The following is a 16,430-nucleotide window of genomic DNA, read 5'->3' as shown; positions in this document are numbered from 1 at the left end:
TTTTTCGTCTAGTCTGGTTAAAAGATTGGAATAATATTCCCCAGGTTATTGTTTTAACCTTTTCAAGATAATTAATAAACAAAATGCCTTTAGCATCACAATACACCGATGCCATGACTTTCCTGCTGATGAACCAAATTTGTCTTTGGCGCTGAACAACCGGCTTCTCTCCACTTTTTTGACTGCTGTTTGGATTTTCGTGTGTAATGGTGAATCCGAGTCTCATCCATAGTTATAAATCGACCCACAAAATATGTTTTATTCTTTTTAAAATGCTCCAAGCACTGTTCAGAGATGTTCATGCGAGCGCGTTTTTGATCTGCTGTGAGCAAGGTGCCACCCATCTTGCACAAAGCTTTTTCATTTGCTATTCTTCATGCAAAATACATCCTACAAGTTCTCTCAGCAATTTCACGCACTTTGACTTGCCAGTCATCTAATACCATATCGTGCACTTGATTGATGATTTCTGGTCTTGTTACACTTTTTGGACGTCCTTCACGTGGATCACCTTCAAGGATGCTACGGCCACGTTTAAACTCGGCAGCCCATTTCTTAATTGTCGAAAACGAAGGAGAAGAGTGCTCATAAACTTTTATAAACTTCGAATAAATTTTTTTTGGAGTTAAGAATTTTATAACCGCATGATACTCAATTTTATCCATTTCAAGAGATATACAGACAACACTTTTTGCTTCAGACAGCTATATAAAACAAACTACTTGATAGAATGACTTGAAATTTCACATGGAAGCTTATAACAAACGTACCAACTTAGAAAAAAAAAATCTTGCCAGTAGTGGTGCCATCTATGATCGAGGCCGAGAACCTTTCAGATCACCCTCGTAAAAATAAATGTCAGAGAATTTAAAAATTTCTATCTATAGATTTTTTATGGTTAACTATTTAAAAAAAAGCACTCACCAGGATGAAATAATTTAGTTACTGATTAAAAACATTTCACAAGGTTATTTGTAATGACATACTAGACTATTTTCATGTACACTATGTTCGAAATTTATTGCCAAAATTAAATTTTGGCGGTAAATTTTGATTTAATACTTTATTTTAAATTCTTTTCCCAATCTTTAAACACGAGTAAAAGAATTAGTGAACAAAAAAGTGGAAGTGTGAAAAAGATTCGAAAAGTAATCTCACTGGAAAAAAAACTTGAAATAATAAAGAAAAATGAACAAAGTGAGTCTAGAGTTAATCACAAACATCCATGTCCACAGCGGGATTCGAATCCGCAGCCTTTTGGCTGGAAAGCAGATACGCTAGCCACTCGGCCAACCACGCCGACGAAACCAAACAAGAGCACAAAATGGATGAATAAACTATAAGAGCAATTTTAAGCAAAGCTGCTGAATACAAAGAGAAAGGTAAGGCTGCTTCAAGTTCATCATGCATGTAGACCAATCGAAATCAAAGCATTATAATGATTGAATTAAAGAGACGTCTTTTTATATGGATTAAAGACTGTAAGCAAAAATGGATTCCGCTAAAAACACTGACCTTATTAAATCAAAAGCATTAAATCTATTTGCAACCTTGAAAGAAATGGCTATCAATGATGGAAAAGAAGAATTCCATGCTAGTGGTGGGTAGTTTGAGCATTTCAAAAAGAAAAATAGTCTACATAATGTTCTAATCACAGGCGAAGCTGCACGTGCAGATATGGAGGTGGCTGCAAATTATTCAGAGACTTTGAAGAAAGTTGTGGAAGAGGGGGGGGAGGGACTATTGTGACCAACAAATATTTAATGTCGATGAAACCGGCCTTTCTTTTTTGGAAGCGAATGCCTTCCAAGGATTTTTGGGCGAAATCAGAGAAATCTCAGTCTGGTTATAAAGTCGCAAAGTCGAATGAAATTACTGCTAGCAATATGCGAGCCGTTTGGAAGCACATTCTTCCACATTGTGCAAATGATTTTAGAGGCTTTTCAAATGAATCTAAGTTAATTAAATTTCATTCTGAGAAATTGAGTGATTCCGACCTGCTAAAATTAGATGCCCAGAGGAAGATCCTGAAGAATGTGATGAAAATTTATTCACTGACAAGCCCAAGGTGATTTCACAGAAACAATTTGTAAATATTTTTCGAGCATGTATAGCTCAGTGGAAGTGGCATTTGCAATCCACAGTACTTGACTGCACGAATGAAGACTTGGGTTCAAGAGGAACATTTTTGACCGGTTCCCGAGTTAGTCGATCTCTGGCATGGCCAAGGGGATTTTTCTCTCTGAAACTCGGGTTTTTCGTCCCTAAACTTTCAGACATTAAAAAATTGTATTAGGGTTAGGGATCACAAGATGGCGGCACTTGTTAGCTGGCTCTTCCCTGTGTGGTAATTAACTTAGTGATAACCTTGGGTCAGCTGTCTCTGATTGGCTGCCAGTGGAGAGTGAACCATCCAGTCAGTCTCTAAAAGTTTGACAGGGCTAAAACGGCCCCGTCTACTCACTATAAGGAAATTGAAAAGGCGTTAGCTGATTTTTTTAATCAAAAATTTCAAGCAGCAATGCTTAGAGGAAGATCCTGTTGAAGAGAGAAGTAAAATGTGCAGAAGAGTAGAAAAAGCAATAGGGCTATACGGTCAGTTGTATGAAAGAAAAAAAATACAGAATGCTAGCTGAATTTTGTGTTAAGAAGAATACCAAATTTATATTCTGAATATATTTTATTGTCTTTCAGTTTCATGGTTTTCGTTTTTCTAGGCCCTGAGACATACCCTAATTCTTTTAGTAAAAAAATTAAGGGTCAAAAGAGAAATTTGAGGAAAGAATTATACTTTTTCCCACAGGTTATTATATTTGGTTAATGCGTTTTCGATTAATAAGTCCGTTTTCAAGAACGTATTAGACTCATTAATCGAGGGATTGCTCTACTTGCTATTCGATTAGATATAGAATACTGTAAAATTCTATTATTGTTCTTCAATTTTTTGTTAATCATGAATCGAACTCCAATGATTCTTTCCTTATCTTGGCTTCTATAATACAGTATGTCTCTGTTTTTTCAATCGAAGAATTTCTTCACCATTACGTCTAACTTCACACAGTACGAGAAAGTCCCATTTTAGTCGCTTTAACTCTTCAGTTAGTTCAGTTAACCATAGTTCACTGTTCAGAATCCCACATTTTAACGTTTCAAGGTCTAGTTTCCAATGGCAGAGTAATCTAGTTACCCTGGGATTCTTAGCACCCTTTACCTTTATTCTTGAAGGGGAGTCAGTGAGAAAGGTGCCCCAGCAGGCACATAAACAACACAAGAGACAGGCTAGAAAGGTAATCATTGTGGTAAGAAAGGCAAAAATAGAATATGAAAAGAAATTAACAGTGCAGGCCAAACATAACCCCAAAAAGGTTTTTTTTTTTTTTGGTATGTTGCAAATAAAAGGAAGAATGTTCATGGCAGAATGATAGGAAGGTAATTGAATCAGGCGAAATAATAGAATTACAAAGTGAACACTTTGCAAAAGTATATCATACTTTTAAAATGTGTGTAAAACTCGAGATGGTATATCAGGTCGAGTTTTACGTGAGGTGCTAGGGAATTATAACAATTTCCCACACTTTCGGAATAGTGAGACAGTGAAATAATTTTTTTATTCTATATAATTTCTTCTTATATATCTTGACTGTTTCACTATTTCAAAAGTGTGGGAAATGACTGAGGTCACAAATTACTGACCGATCAGCATATCAGGAGTTGTTGTCAAGATACTGGAGAAGTTGGTCAAGAGCAAAATACAGGAATGAACAAAGAGAGAAATGAATATTATATAGGAAGCTGGGGGACATGGTTTTGTGAGAGGTAGCTGGTATCTCAGTAAACTGCTCACGTTTTATAATACTGTGAGAGCTGAGTTGAGATAAAGGCAATGGGTTTACAATGATGTTGCTGGATTTTGCAAAAGCTTTTGACAAGATACCACATAGAATTCTAATCAGTAAATTGTAGCACAGGGCATGGATATAAAGTTGAAGTGTATAAATAAGAGGGTAGTCGATGGAGAGATGTTAGAGAGTAGTTAATTTAGGAGGAAAGTGCAATAGAAGGCTCGTGACTAGTGGCGTGCTGCAGGGGCGATTATTTAATATTTTTTTTATATAGTGAAACCTGTAGGATATCCATAACTATAGAATAACACGTATGCCACAGGAAATAAATGTTTTATTATATCAATATTTCATCTTATGTATCATAAGACATCATCAGTACAACTGAAACAGTAATACGAACTGAATTCAGAAAACAGTAGTGTGAATGCTTAAATTGGAATCCCTATATGTATACAGTCACGCGCTGATGACCACTCAGCCAGCCGGCCTGGCTGGCCGAGTGGTTAGCGTATCCGCTCTTCAGCCAAAAGGCTGCGGGTTCGAATCCAGCCGTAGGCATGGATATTTGTGATTGTCTGTGGGAAAACTAGTGGTGGCGGTCGGCAGTAGATGGCGTTGAGGTCAGTTGGTGGATAATTAGCGAATGAGCGGTGGAGACAGTTGTAGAGCAGTGCCCTCCCTCGATGAGTCTTTGGATTCCCTGGAGGTGTCAAATAATAATAATAATTCAAAATTATTGGGCTGAAATTAAAATTACTGAAATCAAATTAAAATATACCAGATAAATCATCGAATACAGCTGACGATAACAATTTCCTACACTTCGGGAATAGTGAGATAGTGAAATAGATGAGGGATTCTTCTGGAGAGCTCCCCAGAATAGTATTACAGGGGATAGTGGAGGGAAGGAGAGGAAGAGGAAGACTCCGACTGCAATATAAAGACTACATCAAAGATGGACGGGCAAGAGTCTTACAGAAGCAAGACATAGAGAGGCATGGAACCGGACTGTTCATCAGCTGCAACCATCTTAAAAGAGGAGGCCACAGGACTAGATTAGATTAGATAGGGAGTAGACGAGGCGTTTTAGCCCTATCTAACTTTTGGAGACTGAGTAGGCAGTTCAATCTCCATTGGTAGCCAATTAAAGACAGCTGGCCCAAGGCTGTCACTAATTAAGGGGCACGTAGTGAAGAGACTGCTAACAAATGCTGCTATCTCGTGGTAACGTAAGCCTAACAATATATTTTTAATGTCTGAAAATAGTGTGGGTTCTGCAGTTGATTTTCTTGAGTTTACGGCAAGAAAAAAAACAGAGTTTCCAGGAGAAAAAAACCCGTTTGCTCGTGTTGTCAGAGATCGACTAATTCGGGAACAGGTCGAAAAAAGGCTCAGAAAAAGTTCCTCTAGTTCACGACTAGAATGGAACTTGCGACGCTCTTTTTTTGGGTGGTTTAGCGTTGTGGGGTGTAAACACCATTTCCAGTGAGCTACATAGGCTTCTGTGTGTGTGTGTGTGTGTGTGTGTGTGTGTGTGTGTGTGTGTGTGTGTGTGTGTGTGTGTGTGTGTGTGTGTGTGTGTGTGTGTGTGTGTGTGTGTGTGTGTGTGTGTGTGTGTGTGTGTGTGTGTGTGTGTGTGTGTACGTGCGTGCGTGTGCGCAACACCACTGAAAAAGTGCTCTACGAACAGATGTGGATGAAGTGATACAGAGTACAGGCCTTCCGACGTATAGGCCTACTTGCCGTAGATTTCTTGACACAGTTTGACGAGATATCGGCTTGAATATAGCCGACTTGCAAGCTGACCTGCAGTGGTGCATATATTACGTTTAGCTGTTATAACCAAAAATCTGTCTTCATGCTCCGTGGTAGAGCGAGGGCGACCTCTTATCAAAAGAAAGTCATACAATTCTTCCGCATTATCGGATTGCATTATAAGCAATGTGGTTTTCTTAATTTCTTCGTCAACAATGCAACAATAACAACAACAACGTTGCTGGGTGAAGCATAAAATGCTTTTTATTTTCCCCTTTATCTGTGTCGAGAAGCTTGATGGGGGGGGGGTTGTGAGTCTTATGCTCGCACTTTGTGAACTATGGAGTTAGCTCAGTTCTGCTGAAAGCAGGATTGCCTTGGGTCTTTTATGTTTGCAATAGTCATGTTCACTATAATTGGAAGCTTGTCTGGTTAGTGGGTTGGGATGAGAGTGTGCCTTGCTGAAGAACTTTTCCGCATGGTCATGAAGGAGAGAATGGATATCAGGGGGTTCCGGTTTCTCTGTGGATCTGCGTGTTTCTGACGAACAATGGGGCGTCCAAGATCATCCGCAGGCATTTGTTTTGTATCCTCTGTAGTTTCCGGATGTTAGATTTCGATGTGTGACTCCATGCCGGGGATGCATATGTGATTACTGGTCATATTACCATCTGATATAGAAGTAGCTTGTTGCGTGTATCCAGTTTGCTGTTGCGATTGATCAGGGGATAGAGTTGGGCTATGGTTCTGGATGTCTTTGTGCCTATGAGCTTGATATGGCTGTTGAAATTTAGCTTTTTGTCTAGCTGTACTCCAAGGTATTTGGTTTCTGTCTGCCATGGTATCTTTTTTCCTAGGAGTTGAATATCATCTTGGATGAAGGCTTTGCATCTGGTGAATAGTATAGCTGAGCTTTTGACGGGGTTTACTTGTATCCTCCAGTCGGAGAACCATTTCTCTAGCTTTGTGATGGTATCCTGGAGACGACTGATCGCCAGGTGTGGGCGGAGAGATCTTGTCATTATGGCTGTGTCGTCAGCATATAGAGCTGTGATGGCAGTCCTCAGGTTCTCTGGAATGTCAGCCACGTAGATTGTGAAAAGTAAAGGAGCCAACAGGGATCCCTGTGGTACTCCTGCCAGGATTTGGCGCCTAGTTGAGATGGTGCCATTTATTTTTATCTGCATGGATCTGTCAGTGAGGTATGATTTTATTAGATGGATAAGGTTTGTTGGAATGTTGGCCTGAATGAATTTGTAGAGTAATCCTTGATGCCATACCTTATCAAAGGCCTTGGCAATATCCAGAAAAACTGCAGCTGTGTGAAGGTTCCAGTTTGTATCCTTGAGTGATATGCTCCACTATTCGGTATATTTGTTGCACTGTGCTGTGCATACGGCGGAAGCCAAATTGTTCGTTTGGAATTATTCTTAATTGGTCTGATTTTTCTTGTAGTCTTGAAAGGATAATTTTTTCAGCAATCTTTCCTAGGTTGGAAAGTAGGCTTATTGGACGGTAGCTTTGTGGGAGTTGTAGATTGTTTTTTGGCTTTTTTATTGGTATGATGTCGGCTGTTTTCCATGCAGTGGGGAAGTGTTGTATCCTCAGTATTGCATTGGTTATGTTAACCAGGTGTATAATAGCCGTTCTAGGAAGTAATTTGATGATTCTGTTAGTAATTCCATCTGGACCTGGAGCTTTTTTGTTGTTTAGATGTTTTGTGATGTTGGTTATTTCAACAGGAGTAGCCGGGGTGATGCTGTCTGGTTTGTCTTTGGACTGTCTTAAGGTACACTTGACCTGCTGGTGGACTTTATATATGTGGGTGATGTTTATATTGTCATATGATGGGCTGCATTGTTTTTCTAGGTTTTCTGCTATTGCTTCAGCTTTTTCTTTATCAGTGTGCACCATTCCATGAGCAGTTTGCATGGGGGGTAGGGGGTTGTGTTTGTTGCGCAGGATCTTCAGAAATTTCCATATTATGTGATCTTCTGGGTTGAGTGATGATAGTTTATTGTCCCAATCCTGATTCCTGTGGATTTGAAGTGCTTTTCTGACTTGGTTGTTCAAGTTGTTCAGTGTTTTCTTGTCCTGTCGGGCTCTTGTATTGTGGCATCTTTTCCTGGTTTTGTTTTTTGTTCTGATGAGGTCCATGATGTTTTCTGGGAGCCGACTGGTTGGGTGGTTGGTTGTGGTTTTGGTGAGTTCTTCTAGTGCTTTTTTAATTTGGTTTGTTAGATTGCTTACTGCTTCATCTATTTCCTCTTTTTTGTGGATGATGGGTACAGGACCAATGTATTCTGGTAGGATTTTAGCTAGCCTATCCCATGATATGAAGGTGTGCTGGTGGGCCAGTTGGTCTTGTGTGCCAAGTTTGATCAGGATTGGGTTGTGGTCAGATGATAGTTCATTGATCGTCTCTAGTTTGTATTGATAACTGATGTTTCTGAGGATAGCTATGTCAAGTACATCTGATCTGCCATGAGGGCTGTAATGCGTGTGCTCAGTGGGTCCTGCTACCACAACTGAGTTACGTGTTGAATAGCTGTGTAGTATGCGTTCACTTCTGTTGTTGGTGGTGCTGAACCATGCTGTGTGTTTGGCGTTCAAGTCTCCTGCTATGATGGTGGGGTCTGTGGTGCCAAGGACTGCATCCAGGTCTGCTGTCAGTAGAGGGCTGCTTGGTGAGTTGTCAACAATGCTATCGTCTATTACGTGTTTAAAGTGGTTAGATGTGAGTAAGGAATTGGGGGTTTCGTTATTCCAGAACTGGGATGTATGATGATGTAAAGTAATGATCTGCTAGTTTTATTTTAATAGTTGCAGATAAAAGTCCGTTACTACTACTACTACTAATAATAATAATAATCTGTCGTGCTTTCTGCATTTTCTCTCTCTTTTCATACTGAAGGAACAAAATCCTTGAAATAGGTAACAGGGATTTCCTACGTAATAATCATTATATTTTCCTGTTTATTTATTTTAAAAAATAATGATTATACTGACTAGGAACACCGAGAAAGGTATGATAAAAACTTTAATCGAACATGACTAGTTTCGTCGGAACGCCGACTTCTTCAGGTGCGTAAATAACTACAAAAGAACTGGAAAAATAACAAGTTAAAAAACATGGACTTCTCATATAAAACAAATTGGGAATAGTAACAGTCAAATTTGAACTGTTGTCCGCGTGGCAGGTCTAGAGTGAGGCATACGTGAGTGGCTACTGACTCGAGAGCGCCAAAATTGAATCGTTGAGCTGTGAGAGTCAGGCAAGCTGTAGCTTAAATTATTGTTCATGTGTGATGGGTCCAGAACTATTTCTTTAGCTTCTAAGATTCGCCTCTCTAGTCCGTCACCGCATTTATGGATATCGGTCATAAGGTTCCAGTCTATCTGCAGGAGTGTTGGGGCTCTTCTAGATTGGAGTTAGCAAAGAAAAGAACATGACTGGAGAGGGCGCTCGCACTGGTTCTCTTGTAAAAGATGTCACGCTGATGCTTCTCAAGACGTAGTGAGACAGACTTATCTGTTTGTCCATAAAAAGTTTACCGCTGCTGCAGATGATTTTGTAAACTCCTTGAAACTGAAGTTGGTTGTGTTTTTGTTTGGGTTGACTCAGGAAAGAACGAAGTTTTGGTAGGGTGGGGAAGTAAGTTCTGATGTTTAATTTCGCCAGTTTTGGTGACTGAGAGCTAACAAACGGCAATTGAATGTGTGTAATAGGATTGAAGTTATATTCTAGCTGAGGTTCAGGACGTGGATATAGAAGTTTAGTTATGTTTCGAGATGAATAGCCGTTGTTTAAGAATGTGCTTTTGAAGTGGTCAAGTTCTATTTGAAGATCTTCTTCTTCTGAAATAAGAGATCTCGCCCGATGGGCCAGAGAAATAATACCAAGTTTCTGCAGAGGGAAGTGATGAGAGGAGGCATGTAAGTATGTCTGTGTGAGTAGTTATTTGACTGTTACAATTCCAAATTTGTTTTATATGAGAAGTCCATGGTTTTTAACTTGTTATTTTTCCAGTTCTTTTGTAGTTATTTACACACCTGAAGAAGTCGGCGTTCGGACGAAACTAGTCGTGTTTGATTAAAGTTTTTATCATACCTTTCTCGGTGTTCCTAGTCAGTTTATTTATTTATATATTATATTATAATTATCATTATTATTTTATTATTTATACGATGGTTACTTTATTTTTCAATAACGATCTCTCGCGGAACCTCTATCGCCATCTTGCAGAACAATTTGGTTTCCGAAGGAGCCCCGGTTGAGAAACCTGCTGTAGTGTGCATGAATTTGATATACAAATCACAGCGGAAACAAAAGACAACTGTTTTTACTGTCTTCACGATTAATGCGTATATTTAGGTATAGCATGGCTAAGTGGAGTGAGATACAATTTCTGAAGAGCTTGAAACAAGGGCATAATGTCAGCTGGGGAAGTTGAGTAAAAAATAAAACCATTATTCATAATCACTGTCCAATTCAGGAATTTAGACCTATTAAGCCACTTACGTTTCAAAAGCTGTAGGTCAGTTTCTTTATATGAGTTCAGGTTTACCGAGATTGATTTTATTGAAATACTTCTTTGCAAAGTTTTTTTACGTTCTATTAACATTCCAGCTTGGTTGACCGAGCGATTAGTGTATCCATTCTCCAGCCAAAAGGCTACGGGTTCGAATCCCGCCGTGGGCATGGATGCTTGTCATTGTCTGTGGAAATACTAGTGGTGGTGGTGGACGGTAGATAGCATTGGTATAACTGATTGGTGTAGTTGACTGAGTGGTGGAGACAGCGAGATGTAGAGTAGGTGTTCTCCTCGATGAGCCATTGGACTCCCTGGAGGTGTCACGTAATAATAATAATAATAATTAACATACCACTCAATTCAGTGTATATTTCTCTGTTAGTAGACATAGTTTAATTTTTTCATTAATTATTTTTTATTCTTTAATGATCAAAAGAGTGTAATAGCGGACGATATTTTCTTTCAAAAAATATCGTCCGCTATTGCTCTTTATCGCATCTTGTCTATGTATTTTACTTCTATTTCCAGAGGGCTACACAATGCAAGGTCTGTTTGCGTTCATATAGCACTAGGTAGCCCGAAGAAAGATATTTTGCGTTCGAATATAGTTGTCGACTAGAGGAACTTTTTCTAACCCTTTCTTTGACCGGTTCCCGAGTTATTCAATGTCTGGCACGGGTAAGCTGTATTTCTCTCCCTGAAGGTCTTTTCGACCGTAAACGCAAGAAAAATCTACGGTTGAGCCCACTCTATTTCACACACTAATATATTGATTTAGAATTAACGACAAAACATGGCGGCACTTGTCTGCCACTCTTCTTGCGTTAGCTATCTCTGACCGGCTATCGGTGGAGAACGAACGTCCCCTCTAAGTCTCCAAAAGTTAGGAATAAAACGGCCTCGCTTACTTCTTATAGGGAAAAAGGGGTTAGCGGATTTGTTTTTATTTTATAAAAGTACTGGGATAGCTAATACGCCGCATACATGTAATAAAGTCTGGTATGCACCAAGCTAGGGTTTAAGCATAGAATATATTACCGCTGTTATTTTTAAGAAGTTCATAATTTTTGGCATTAAAATGCATTTACCAATGGTGCCGGTGTAGCCTATTGGGGTGAAGCTTGACTCCCCCCCCCCCCCAAAGTGTTATGGATTTACTTCTAATTGCCAACTAGTGGAATGTTTTCTAGACTTTTTTTTTTTGATCCAGTTCCCGAGTAAATCGGTCTTTGGAAGAGAAAAGTAACATTTCCCTCATAGAAATTCACACGATTTAAGAGTGGAATACCAGTTAGGTTTTAGGAACAAGAAATGACAACAGCTACTATTCATTGTACTCTCTGTGAACTCGATTACTGGTGACGACTAAGAACGGAGTCCAGCTGCTTAACGATTTTCAGAAGTTACAGCTACAAGAGTTCCATATACTCCGTTATAAGAATAAAGGGTAAGAGAGGATTTTGAATTTATTTCATGTTTCAAGACCACAGATTTTAGAAAAATATCTGGAAAAGTTTTTAATCCCAGCTTTACCATCACTACTTTCAAATCAACATAACATAACATGCTTATTTGTTAAAGAGCACCACTATGTTTGAGCATGCTGGCTTTGACCTGTGATTTAATGACTAAACTATTATGACATAGATAATGCATTTTGAAACATAACTTGGGGCAGGCGTAAAGTACTTTATGTTTCTAACGTCATATGCTCGAAACCTGGAACTTAACCAAGATAATACTATTGTCGATAAATTGTTTAGAAGCATAAGAAACGGAACGACCATAAAAGAATTACACGCGATAATTGTAAAGAATAAAATAATAAGATAAATGTAGGAAAAAGGGATAAATACTATAAAATATGTAGATAATAATTCTTAAGAGTTATTTCATAATAATTCATACTATGTCATAATAATTTCAGTCATTAAATCATAATTCAAAGCCAGCGTATTTCAAAAACAGGGGTGCTCTTTAGCACAATAAGCATGCTATGTTATATCGGTCATTAATTCCTTTTCTTTTTGGTCAATAACTCAGTGTTTTAGTTCATGATCACAGTCTTCATAATTCGCAGCCTTTTATTTTTCTGCATACTCCATTTGGAAATTACGCCGAATTCTTTACTTCAAACTAACTTTCGAAAGCGGTGGACAGCAAAATCCATTATCACTCTTTGCTGGTAGAGTAGATGAGTTCAGGACGACCAGCGATTTCAAAAGATCGGGAATACAGCGCAGTGGCGCACTCAGGATTTAATCTTGGGGGGGGGGGGGGAGAGTGAGTAGACGATTTGAGAATACACACTATGCTTTGCATACGACTTATGATTGAGCATCTGCAGTGATCGCCAATACATGAAACCCGTGATCACCTCTGGCCCGGCTCCTGCACTTCTTCGTTCGCCTTGCGTTCACAGCCGCCGTGATTCCTGATTCCTGAGAGCTATAGGGTATTCCTACCTTATGTGACCGCTAATTCAAAAGTAGTGTAGAAATAGAAGACACGACACAACATAAATAAAAAAATGAATTTTTTATTTATATAGGAAAAGATTTTTGGAAATTTTTCTAGTGTTATTTTCCTTTTTCTTTCCCCCCCCCCCTTGGGTGCGCCACTGATACAGCGGATAACTGGCCAGAGCAGTTATCCAGAAAGCAGTCATTCCCAGGCCAGCTTTCAAAAGGCCTAGAAAGAGTTTCTCCAGGAGGATTAAAATGGAAACAGGTCTTTAATGGTCATTGTTCTAGAGGTCTAGGACTGTGAAAATGAAAGCAAAAAAATCTAGTGTACTTCTAAAGTTACTCTCTTGTTCTACCCCTGGTGTCATGAGTCAAAACATTTCTCCTGCACCAGTTCTATAAAACTCTACTGGTAACTTGTGCGTTTTTAATTTATTCTCTCTCTTCTACCCATCTACCAATTTTTGTAACTAGTCAATGGGCAGAATTGGATTTTAGTATGGAACTATTTCACGAGGATTCGATTTTTCAAGGTTCGTGTAAATTAGGTTATTTTTATGGTTTATTGCTTTTTTTTTTAGATAAATTTTTTTTATGTTTTTTTTATTTATTTTTAGTATACTACTACCGATTTTCGTGCTTGATTGTCTTTGGTATATTTCATAACTTTTATTTACATATTGCATTATTAATTAGAGCAATAAAATTGAGGAGCCTGTAGAGCTAAGTGGAAGTGGAGTTTGAACAGGGCGCATGCCCACCTGAAAGAAGACATAGCTTCAAATCTAGTAGCGACTAGAGGAACATTTTCTAAGCTCTTCTTCGACCCGTCCCCAAGTTAGTCGATTTCTGGCACGAGTAAGCTGGTTTTTGTCTCCCGGAAACGTGGGTGTTTTGTCCCGTAAACTCAATAAAATCAGCCACACAACCACATTATATAGAGAATATATTTATTGTCTGAGACAGAGTGAGCTCTAAGATAGAGACAGAGAAAAATATAGTGTTAGGATTAGGGACCACGAGAGATCGAAAATATCACTATTATTAGTGATAGTCTTGGGCCAGCTATCTCTAATTGGCCTCTGGTGGAGATTGAACTGTCCCTTAAGTCTCCAAAAGTGTTAGATAGGGCTAAAACGGTCTCTCCTACTCCCTGTAAGGCAGCTTTTCTCAACCTTTCTTAGCCCAAGGACCAGTAAAATGCTTAAAACAATTGTACGGACCACTAAGTTACAGAGGCGTAGCTGGGGGAGGGGGGGAGAGATCCGCCTAGGGCGGCACTTTTTTGGCGTTTAAGAAATCTTGCCTTATTGTCTATAAAACAGCAACTGAGTGATGAAATAGATTTCGACAATGTCAACGACGATTTTGCGGAGAGAAAAGCAAAAAAATAACATTTTAGAATGTTAAAATTAAAGTTTCACTTCAAAAATAAACATATGTTTTAATTTCTTTCCCTATACGTCGTGTTGACTTTCCGTAATTTTTTAAAAAACTTTTGGAAGTAAACGATTAAAAGTATATCATCATTGAACAAAATTTTAATTTTTATTAAACAAATAAATAATATGATATAATTATGTTACTACTTACTTTTAATGAGATGGTTGAGCTTCTCGGCTCTTGCAGAGTTGCTGGGTATCTGGCTCAATATTGGTCAACTTCAGTCGAAAATCGGCACACACACTGAGACGAATTCTGTATTTTGTTTTTATTTGAAGGAGCGATGAAAATCCTTTCTCACAAAGACAGGTTGTAGAAACCTGCATGACGATTTTCAGTGCTTCTTCAGATAATTCGGGAAATTCATTTCTCACTGAAGGCGAGATCCAAAATCGAGCCAAACCAAGATCACGGAATTGCATTTTAAGTCCACTGTCACTTGAAAGCTTAATTAACTGTTCTTTTTTCGATAACGGAAGGTCGTTCTCGTGACTGCAAGCCTGACATGGATCGCGAACCCACAGAAATTTCTTATAAAAGTTATTCGGAAAATATGTTTCAAAATTCCGTTTCTGATTTTTGAGCTGGTCACAAACCCTTTCCAGAAACTCAGAATCAACAAAAATATCATTTTCCACTAAAAAGGATTCCAATGTTGGAAAAGGTGCAAATTGTCTGTCTTTTAGATAATTAATCCATAAAACCAGTTTTTTATCGAATGCCTTTATTTTGTAGTAGGCATCAAGAACAGTTTTCCTGAAGGGAGAGATTTAGTTCATTTAATTTCGAAAAAATGTCTGAAAGATAGGATAGTGTTGATAACCATGCTTCGTCAACAAGGAGTAATGCAAAATCAGAATTACATACATTTACAAGTAATAAAACTTCGTGCCTTAATTGAAATAACCTTGTTAATACTTTGCCACTGGAAAGCCAGCGAATTTCAGAATAAAGCAAAAGCTTTATATATTCACTACCCATTTCATCGCAGAGTACTGAAAATAACCTGTTATTTAACGGTTGAGTCTTAATAAAATTAACTAGCTTTACAGCATTGTATGGCACAGTTTTAAATTCTGGTGGCATTCCTTTGGAGGCTAACGCTTCCCTATGTATGAAACAATGTACCCAATTCATATCCGGAGCTACTGCCTTGACCAGGGGCGCGCCAGTAGTGTCCGGCGCCTGTGTGCAAAACTTTAGTTGGCGCCCCTATCCCCCCCCCCCTCCAATAAAAAAAAATCACTTAAAAAAACGTTTTTTTTTTAAGTATTTCCTCCTCTTTGGCGCCTTTACTATCCTGGCACCTGTGTACGTCGCACACATTGCACATATGGCCGGCGCATCCCTGTCTTTGATCATAGAAACAACAACTCCACTATGCCTGCCTGCCTATAAGGGCGCGAGTTCCATTCGAACAGAAACCTATACATTTTCCCCACTGGATCCCTTTGTGTATTATGTAATTATTGAGAGTGTGAAATATTTCTTCTCCAGTTGTTTGGGATGGCAAAGTTATACAAAACAGAATATCATCATGAATGTTGTTATCATGCACATATCTTACATAGCATATTAACTGCACATCATTTGTAACATAAGTAGTCTCGTCTATTTGTAACGCATAATAAAGGCTCTTCTTAACTATTTCGATTAACTGAGATTCTACGTCACCTGCCATATCATTAATTCTGCGACCGACAGTGTCATTTGAAAGAGGAATCAAATCAACATCTTTTAGTAACTTGTTGCCAAACATAGTTTTTACCACATCTTTTATAGCTGGAAGTAGCAAATTTTCCCCGATAGAATGAGGTTTCCTTGTTTTCGTTAAGAGCAAACTTAAGAGATGGGATGCTTCCAGTGCCTTGCTATTAATCAACCCATGGCCGAAACTATATCTTTCTCATGATTTAATGTCCCTAAGCGTCGCTGAAAAAATTCAATTGGCTTATTTTTCACATCACAATGTTTAGTTTCTAAATGTCGTCGGAGTTTCGCGGTATCATGCGCTCGTTCGACAACACTTCATAACACAAAACACATTGATTTCTTTTCACTTTCATCTCCACAACGGGTAAACCCTAATTCCAAATATGAACTATTACATTTCCTACTGTATTTTTTTCTTTTGAACTGTTTGTTTCTTCTACTTTAATAGTATCGGATTTACTCGCCGTTACAACACGTGTATCACAATTAAGGTTAGCATCACCTGGCTCAATTGCTCTTCTTTTCAAAGTCCTAGTTCTAAGCCACTTTTCCATTATTAAAAAACGTTTCCGAAAAATATATAAATACTTGGGTTAACTCACGCACACTTTGTCCAAGTATCATTTAGCACTTCTGAAGGTATACTGAGCCTATAATATTGTGATGGAGGTGGT

The sequence above is a fragment of the Typopeltis vanoorti genome, chromosome 7 (genome assembly GCF_054136105.1).
Source record: "Typopeltis vanoorti isolate ZY-2024b chromosome 7, IOZ_Tvanoo_1.0, whole genome shotgun sequence".
Taxonomy (NCBI): domain Eukaryota; kingdom Metazoa; phylum Arthropoda; class Arachnida; order Uropygi; family Thelyphonidae; genus Typopeltis; species Typopeltis vanoorti.
Note: the sequence above shows the minus strand (reverse complement) of the source record.